This window comes from Quercus robur, chromosome 8 (genome assembly GCF_932294415.1).
Source record: "Quercus robur chromosome 8, dhQueRobu3.1, whole genome shotgun sequence".
NCBI classification, from domain to species: domain Eukaryota; kingdom Viridiplantae; phylum Streptophyta; class Magnoliopsida; order Fagales; family Fagaceae; genus Quercus; species Quercus robur.
Window position 1 is genome coordinate 166,852 of NC_065541.1, and position 10,392 is coordinate 177,243.

Here is a 10,392-nt window from a genome sequence, read left to right on the forward strand (position 1 = left end):
GGGAAAGAGAGAGAGAGAGAGAGAGAGAGAATTGCTCCAAAAAATTGCTCTGAATGCCTAAAAATCGTCTATGAACTGAAGGGCTTATATATTGTGAGAGACCGCGCCCCCGGCCTCCTTTTTTACGATGTTGGGCCAAACCCACTCGAATGAGTGAAGTCGTGTTATTGCCTCTCAAAATGGAGATTCGACTAGTTATATTTTCCCCTTTAGATTAAGGGTTTTATAATGGAGTCGTCACTTATTTAATTATTTGAATAAATAAGAAAACCAAAATTGAAAAATTCCTCATTTTATTAATTTTCTATTGAATTTACATTGATCATAGGAAAATTACATGGCTTTGATCCTAGATACAATCTAAGATAAAGTACATAGCTTTGTTTTCTAGTTACAATCTAGAAATTGAAAATTATAAGGATAAACATTGGTCTATCAGCCCTTGATCTAAGCTCGAAGGCTATGTTACAAAGTGGGAAGGCGTTAGGCACCCACCTTACCCAGTGAAACTGGTCTTCTAGACTATGGTGGCCAACATTCATATCACATCATCCAATATGTTATCAATCAATTTGCATGTTGAATTTAAAGTGTGTGCATGTGATAAACCCTAATTCTATTTATTAAGCATTTCATTTGGATTGAAAAATAAATTCTAGTGAATATGTGTGGATGGTGATATCCTAAATTCTAGAATTTAAAAGAATTATTAAACAAACATATTTTTCATGTTTTTTATGTGGATTTAAGATCAAAACTAGTGTTATGCATGAACATGTGATGAACAACCAAGAACATATGAAGAACACATAAGAACATTTAAGAACATTCAAACATATTCAAGAGAATTTAAATAGTCACTATCATGATTTAATCCTAAATTCTCATCATGGCAACACAAAAAACAAGTTAGGGAAATGGATTATACCTTCATGCAAGATCCATATGGTGAAGGAGGAGACTCTTGGTAGAGGTCTTAAGGGTGGAGGAAACGAAGAGTTGGGAGAGGAAGAGTAAGTCTCACTCAATACCTTGAGTTTTTGAAAGACCAAGATATGACAAGACTACTCGACTTCACTAGAACTCAAGAGAGGGAAAGAGATGGTGTTTTTGTGTCTTTTGGAATGGAGGAGATGGGGGGTTTATATAGTAATAGTGGAGGAAATATGAATGGAATGCCATTTAATGAGGGTTGACAAAGAATCATGAACCTAGACCTCATTTTAGCATTGGGAGAAATTTGGTGTATTAAATGTAGAGATTGGTGGGAGTGAAGAGCAAACAAAATTCGGTTTTCCCGTAACTACTGTAACAGCCTGTAAAGTCAATTTCAAAAAATCATATCTTACTCAATTCTGATCGGAATTATCTCGTTCTTATGCTCAAATTGAAGCCCCAGATGTCTAGTTTCTGGGAAAATAAACCTCATGCACAGATTCAAAATATTCTGAGAGATATCAATGAAATGGTGAACAGAGGTCATTTGTTAAAAAACAATTTCAGCACAATTAACATTAATAGGTGCCAAATTAGCTCTCAATTAACATCAATAGGCTCCAATCACTCACATTTCAAACTTAATTAGTTCCAAATTTATCCTAATTAAAAGATAATTGCACAAATTACTCATTGAATAATTAATGTTTATCTATCTAATTAATAAGATGTATGCAACCTTACCATAAAATGTAGTCCTAACCAATCAAATTATGACACATCATTAATCTCAAATTGATTATAATTATAACCAATTGGAATCAATTGTTCATAATCATATATAGTCGAACTCAATTTGTGATAGTGCATCTCGGCCATTAAAACTTGATTTGATGATAACTTTCAATCTAATGGTCTAATTAGGGCTTAAGACTAGTTGATATGATCGTTACAACATCAAGATCATTTTGGTGAAGTGAGATTAACGATCTAGTGACCAAAATCAAGATGCATATTTCCAAGGCAAAATTATCCTTTTACCCTCCATGTGAGGTTAAATGCAGGTTGCAAAATGGGATGTCAACATATATATATATATATATATATTTAATGATGTTTGTTCTAATATCCCCAATGCTTTTTGGCAAAGGAAAAAGCACATTGTTAATTTGCCTTATGTTAAAATAAGTTTTGATAATAAACCCCTGATGATCAATGAGAGAAGAAATTCCTTTGCATGATCTACTATTTCAGAAGATTTGAAAAGAAGAGATCAAGATCTCAATGAATATTTAGAAAATAATTATGAAAAACCTGATTTAAAATTGAAAGGAGTTGTAAGTGATAACTCTCAAGTAAGCATTGCTTATTATTCTACAAAAATGAAGCATCCTCCTAAACATGGCAAATATTCTATTAATGAAGAAGAAGAGACCGAATCTGGGTCTCCAACTGCTTCTAATTTTCAAGTTTCAACTGCTTCTGATTTTCAAACCCTAATTATTCATAGTCAATCGAGAGTTTTAAACAAAGCTTTTGAAATTGATATGATTGATTTATTTGATAAATTTAAATCTGCAAAGAACAAAGATAAGATAAAATCTTATCATGCTACTTTTGATCAAAAAGAAAAAGATCATGTTAAAAGAAAGTGGAAATAGATAATGCATGAGTTGCAAAAACATATTTTGTTTTTCAATTTTGTTGAAAACTATTGTGTTTCAAAAACTATTTCAAAAAATAGTTTGAAGATGGTTAAAAAATTTTTTTTTTAAGGAATATAAGACTGTTGTTAGGTCTAGCCATCCGCCCCTTGACACGATTCTTATTAACTGTACAAGGACTGAGGTGAAGGCCTCCCCTTTCAAAATTGTTGAAATAATTGATGTTAACACCCCTATTTCCATTGAAAAAAAATTATTGAACAAAACAATTTTGTCAATAACTCTTTACGTATTATTAGCCAACAACTTGATCATATTGAAGAGAGAGAGAGAGAGAGAGAGAGAGAGAGAGAGAGAGAGAAACCTGTTTCTTCTATTAAAGTTGAAAAACCTTTGATTGATTTACCTGGTCAAAGGCAAAACCTGAGCCTCAAAACGACTCAGAGTAAAACCATTGAAAAGGTTGAACAAATGCTTTTTGATTTATAAAAGATAAAAACCAAGCAGAATACTACTTCTACTAGTACTGCCCATGCTATTTCAAGGAAAGGAAAATATATTGTTTCTTTAGGAACCAAATTTTGACTCTTCATCCTCTGCTTCTAATATTAAGATATTACAAGTTTTGATAAACCTACTTTTGAATTCCCTAAAGTTAAAAGATTTGTTGGAAAACCTAATCCCATGTCTTTTTCAAAAAATTGGTATTCAAAACCTACTCCTCTTGATATGCAATTTGAAGAAAGTTTTTTCAAGGCCAATTTTCTGTTTCTGCTGATAAACTTTATGAATGGAATATTGATGGTTTACCTGAACAAGAAATTGTTAATAAAATGGGCCATATGTCTACGGTTACTAATGCGTATATAACCAATCATAATCTTGACCATGATGAGATTGTTGATCTTCTTATTACTGATTTTTCTAGAACTCTTCGTGGTTGGTGGGAGAAATACCTTACCGAAGAATCTAGAGAATCTATTAAAAAGGCTGTTAAAAAAGATGATGATGGTTTACCTATTTTTTATGAAAGAATTGGTCAAGGTATTCTTGATAGAGTTAATACTTTGATCTATACTATTATTAAACATTTTTTTGGAACCCCTGCTATTATTTCTTCCCGTATTAGTGATTATTTAAACAATTTGTGTTGCCCTACTATGTCTGACTACAAATGGTATGAAGATGTTTTTATTTCCAAGGTAATGCTTTGAAAAGACTGTTTAAAACCATATTGGAAAGAGAAGTTTATTGCTGGTCTGCCTCCTCTTTTTGCTCATACGGTAAAAGAAGAATTAACTTATAAAAATGGTACTATTAATTATGATGATTTAACCTATGGTGATATTTTAGCACTATTAAAAAACTTGGTATTAACATGTGTAACAATCAAAAAATGTTTAAAAAACAGTTAAAAAATAGTAAAAAGGCTAAATATGAAATGGGTAATTTTTGTGAACAATATGGTTTACCTCCTATTGCCCCATCCAGGCAAAAAAGTAAACAAAAACATGATAAAGTTCATAAAGATTACAAAACTGCTAAAAGAAGTTTAGTTAAAAATGAGGTTTATTATGCTAAAAAGAAAAATGTTAAACATGAAAAATAAAGATCTGGTAAAAGAAAATGTTTCAACTGTGGCAAACCCGGCCATTTCATTCGTAATTGCAAACAGAAACCTAGTAAGCTAAAAAACAAAATCAACATGTTAAGTATTGCTGACAGTGATAAAGAATATTTGATTCGAATTCTCAAATCACAATCTTCTGGTTCATTTGATTCTTATGATACAAATATTTCAACTTCAACAGATTCTAGTTACCAATCTAATAATAAATCTCTTGATTCCCCTACCATTAGAATTGGTTGCTGAGATTCTTGTTGCAATAATATTAATGTTCTAACCAAAGGTCACAAAACAGTTAATGTTTTGACCAAAGGTGAAGAACAAGAAAACTTGCTAATCAACTTGATAAGCCAAATTGATAATCCTGAGCTTAAAGAAGAATATCTTAAAAAGCTCAAGAAAACCATGATCAAAGATGAAAATAATAAAAAGATAAGATCAAAGATCAACATTGATGAAACTCTGGAAAGATTTAATAAAAATAAATCCAAAGAAATAACTATTAATGATTTACAACATGAAGTTAATGCTACTAAAAAATAAATCATTGAGCTAAAAAATGATTTAAAAAATGTTAAAGATGATAACTTTGGCTTAAAACAAGAAATATTACTTTTAAAAATTGATAACCAACTTGATAATGAACAAACTAATAGCGAGCCCAATGAGCAGAAATATGAAGATGGCCCCAATCAACAAGCTCCTCTTTCTAATACCGCTCCTGCTGATGTTAATAGACTCAATCTTATTAACCGATTGATTCCTCCGAAATGGTTTTCGAAAGTTAAAATTGTCGTTTGCCATGAATATGAACTCAATGTTATTGCTATGATTGACTCTGGTGCTGGTATGAATTGCATTCAAGAAGGAATGATTCCTTCTAAATATTATGAAAAATCCACTGAGAAACTGTTTTCTGCTAATGGTACTCAAATGAAAATCAAATATGAACTGAATAACACCCATGTTTGCCATGATAATGTTTGTTATAAGATTCCCTCTGTTCTTGTTAAAAATATGACTGATAAAGTGATTCTTGGCATTCCTTTCATAAATTCTTTATATCATTTTCTTACTGAACATGATGGTATCACTACTGACCCCTTCAGGCAGAAAGTGAAATTTAAATTTTCTTCCAGATTTGAAATTGATACTGATGATTCTTTAAACTTGATTCATGCTAAAACCAAACACTTAAATTTTCTAAAATAGGAAGTTAGATATAGGAAGATTGCTGACCAACTTTCTGATAAATTATTACAATCCAAAATTGATCATTTTTATAAAATATTGATTAATGATGTTTGTTTTGATATCCCCAATGCATTTTGGCATAGGAAAAAACATATTGTTAATTTGCCTTATGTTAAAGACTTTAATGAGAAAAACATTCCTACTAAGGCTCGACCTATTCAAATGAATGCTGAAACTTTTGAATTTTGTAAAAAGGAAATTCATGATTTACTTGCTCAAAAACTGATTAGGAATAGCAAGTCACCCCAGTCTTATGCTGCTTTCTATGTTCAAAAAAATGCTAAAATTGAAAGAGGGACTCCTCACTTAGTTATTAATTACAAACCTCTAAACAAAGTATTAGAATGGATTAGGTATCCTGTTCCTAATAAGAATGACCTAGTACATAGGCCAAGTAATACTATCGTATTTTCTAAATTCGATATGAAATCTGGGTTTTGGCAAGTCCAAATTAGTGAAACTAATAAGTACAAGACTGCTTTCACCACTCCCTTTGGACATTATCAGTGGAATGTTATGCCTTTTGGTCTTAAGAATGCCCCTAGTGAATTCCAGAACATTATGAATGATATCTTCAATTCCTTTGGTCATTTCACCATTGTTTACATTGATGATGTCATTGTCTATTCCAAATCCATTGATGAAAATTGGAAACATTTATATTCATTTCTTGATGTCATCAGACGTAATGGTCTTGTTGTCTCTGCTAAGAGAATCAAACTATTTCAAACAAAGGTTTGTTTCCTTGGCTATGACATTTCTGAAGGACAGATTTGTCCCATTGACAGAGCCATTCAGTTTGCTAATAAATTTGCCAATGTCATCATTGATAAAACACAATTTCAAAGATTCCTTGGCTCTTTGAACTGCTGAATTTTATAAGTACTTGAGTAAACAATGTAAACCTCTCTTTGATCGATTACAGAATAATCCTCCTCCCTGGTCTAATTCTCATACTTCTCTTGTTAAACAAATCAAGTCTCGTGTTAAAACTTTACCTTGTCTTGGTATCCCTACTATTAATGATTTCAAAATTGTTGAAATTGATGCCTCTGACATTGGTTTTAGAGGTATTCTAAAACAACTTGTTTCACCAGACTCATCTAAACAAATTGTTCGTTTCCATTCAGGAATCTGGAACACTGCACAAATAAATTATAGTACTATAAAAACAAAAATTTTATCTGTAGTGCTATGTATCTCCAAATTTCAAAGTGATTTGCTAAACCAAAAGTTTTTGTTATGCATTGATTACAAAAGTGCTAAATATGCTATAGAAAAAGATGTTGAAAATATTGCTTCAAAACATATTTTTGCCCGATGTCAAGCTATTTTTAGTGTTTTTGATTTTGATATTGAATATATTAAATGTTCTCAAAATGCTATCCTTAATTTCCTTCCTTGTGAATTCCTGCAACGCCACAATGGCAAGTAAAAGGTCCAAAGACAAACACCCTGCTATAGATACTACTAAACAACTTGTTAAACAAGAATCTCCTTCCCCTATTGACATTGCTAACTGTTTTACTACCCTGGGTACTATTCCGTTGTGTTAGCATTCTCTTATGACCCATATGCTATGGTCCCTGCCAACCAACCTGTTAAAGCCATTTTCTCCAGAAACCCCAATGCTTCTCAATATGTCAAAAAACAATATTGCCAAAACCTTTTTTCCATGGAACCCAACAAGGCTATGATCAAAGATCCCCTTAAACTTGCTAAATAATATTTTCCACTAAATTTCCAGTAGATACTCAAACATAATGGTAAAGATTTAAATTATTATTCTACTATCCTGTTCCATGAAAGATCAATCTTTATCAAATCTGTTCCTGGTAAGATTAATGAATCCAAAATTATTTACCATAGTGTTTTCATCCTCAACATTGTTACTGAAGAAAAATGGGGACTTCGCCCTACTTCTACAAAGCCTTTTCCGGGTTCAACTATTCCTTATTCTTACCTTGGTTACATTCATGCTTGGTTCAAGTTCATGCACCAAGATGCAACTATGACCTACTACTAGTTTGTTAATTTTGATAAGAATTTTAGTTCCAACTCCCCCTTTGGTTCATCCGTTGGTGGACACAATTCGGCCCTATTACTAATATTTTTCCAGGTTCCTTCAAGTACTTTACAAGTGTTTATAAGACAGATGCATAAGATGCTAAGTTTCCTACAACCCTGCATTTTGTTAAAAAATACAAGGTCCCCTGGATCTTGAAATGGTAGTGTTGATGCTCATTTTGGCAGAAAAGCCCAATAGCATGAAGAAGACCAATAATATGGGAAGAAAAGAGTTAGTAAATTGAGAGAAAAACCATTAAGCCCGAATGGTAGGAATAATGGATCATAGGCCTAGAAAAAAATAAATGGGCCTCAAAGGAAGCAAGCGGGCCTAAAGGAGCCTAGAGTAAGAAGTAGTAAACCCACTGGCATTATGGAAAGCAAGAATGGGCCAAAGAAGGCCCGAAGTAATGAAGTAAGTGAGTAAGGGGTTGGTGGAAAGCCCATGAACCCCAAAAGTAAAGGATATGGTAATTAGGCTGGGAAAGGTCAAAAGAGTTAGCAAAAGCCCATGGGGATGCAGAATTAGAATGGGCCGAAGATGCCCAAGGAAAGGAAATGGGCCGAGGATGCCCAAGAAGGAAGAAATGGGCCAAGGAAGCCTGTGAGCAATGGAATGGGTTAGGAAAGCCTGAAGTAGTAAGAATGCAAGCCCAAGCATACAACAAGCTTGAAAGAGGACCAGCAATCACGGGCCAAAAGATACCACGACAGGAATGACAGAATGGCATGGCAGAAATGCTAGCAAGTCTATGGAAGGAGCAAAGAGTGGGTTAAAGAGAGAAAAGCCCACGATCAAGCAAGGCCCAGCCCTTGAAGGAAGCAAGCCATAAAGAATAAAGGCTTAGAAACCTGTTCACGCCATAAGAGGTCAAGAATAAGCAACAAAATGCACAACAGGCCTCCAGGCCATGGCAAACGCATAAGCAGCAGACAAGCTTTAGACATACACAGAAGTGGAGCACGCACAAGGCTCAGGCACCACCAACATATATCCAACCAATACAGAAGTGGTGGGTCATGAGTCAAAGGTAAGAGAGGATATGGTCTGGCGATGGGGAGAAGGGAAGAGCCTATTCTAGGGTTCCCACTCAAACTCTTTTGCGGGAAATGTCCTACTGGGATGAGATACCACCCAAAAGAGGGAAAGATGAGTTGGAACCACTAGGTGCATGCCATGAGGGATAGTAAGAGAGAATGCCCACCCTTATCCGGATAGGAATGCCACGGTGTACAAGCAAACAAAATAAAATTCTTTGTCTGGTAATGGGATGTGGCACGGCCAGCACAGGTAAGTGGTGGTGGCAGCTAACAAACCAGTGGGTGGTTTAGAATGACACCCACACCCAGACAAAAGTGGTTAAATGATGAAATAGTAAAAAACCAGTCACGGCGGGCTATATATAAAGAGCCTCCACCGTGCACAGTAGGGACATCAATACAGCAACAATTACAATGAGAGAGTCACAGTATCACAACACAACCATCACCACAACACCGCACGAGCAAGAACTTAAATAAAATAAAAAAATAAAAAATAAAAAGAGTGGGAAAAGCAGAGTAACCTAGAAAAGGAAAATAGGGAGAAAGAAAAACAAAGAGTAGGCAAGAGTGTGATAGCAGGAATGCACCAATAGGCTAATCCCTTCTCTCCCTCTAAAAGCCTACCCTCTATCAAGGATTAAAGATTTCCCGGGCATAACCCATTTAGGCCCATCTTTCTCAAAGTGGGTAATTTCTATAATAGGACCTTCCTGTGAGGTTATCCACATTGAGGAAGTAGTTCCCTCTTTGGTCTTAGTTCCATAATGCAACTAAGCACGATAGATTAACCTTTACTCCTTTAATCTTATTGATTAATTATCGGTGTTACTTTTTCTTTTATTATCATTTCTTCCTATAATGCGCTGCTCTTTTCCTTAATTGGGAATTCTTTGCTTGTTTTGACTAACAGTAAGCGTTTTTCCTTTATCGTTGTTATATTATACTTGTCTGCCATAACTCTTTTGTAACAGTTTCATCTGCCATGGGCATGTGACCAAAGTTTCAACAAAGGGGTTTTAGTTTGTGCACAAGCCGGCTCAAGGTGAGTTACAATTGGACCGGTCCTGATTCTCCTACCCAAAACCTTTAAGCCGTAGTGTGGTAGGAGGTAGCCTAGCCCACAATCTCAAAAAGGCCCACCACAGGTAGTATGTCAAGGATGGTGATGTTCTTACTCAACAATGGTTTGTTAAATGGTGGGACAAGTTTTCCCACACCCAAGATTTTATTGATAATGTTACCAGGGAGTTCCCTATTGCTACTCAAAGCACTACTAACACTATTACTTATGTTAAAGCTCAAGCTCTAGCTTATCCCCTTGGGCAGGCACCCATGCCTCAACCCACTACACCTGCTACCACATCTGCTACTAAACCTGCTAAGTCTTCTGCCAAGACCAAAAGGAAAAACTCTACTTTTGATGGTCTCAGTAGATTTGATATAATTGCACTATTAAAACAAAAATGGAAGGATGAAGAAGAAGTTGCAAATGCTAACTTAGAAGAAGAAGAAGAAGATGACCAAGAATCCAAGGCATCCTCAAAAGCCTTTGTTGCTAATGACGATTCTTATTACCCTTATAATTAGGAATTATTTGGTCATGATGAAGCTTTCACACCAGACTTAGGTGAGAATTAACTCTGTCGACATAATGGCCAAAATTGTTAGTCCATAGACAAAGAATCTCCTGTTAAAGCTACTGATCTACATTGATTCCTAGCTAAAGTTACTAAAGCTGCTTTAATTCCTTGATAGAAGTATGGCTCTTGCTCTGGCTGTTCCCCACGGGGGATGATTCCC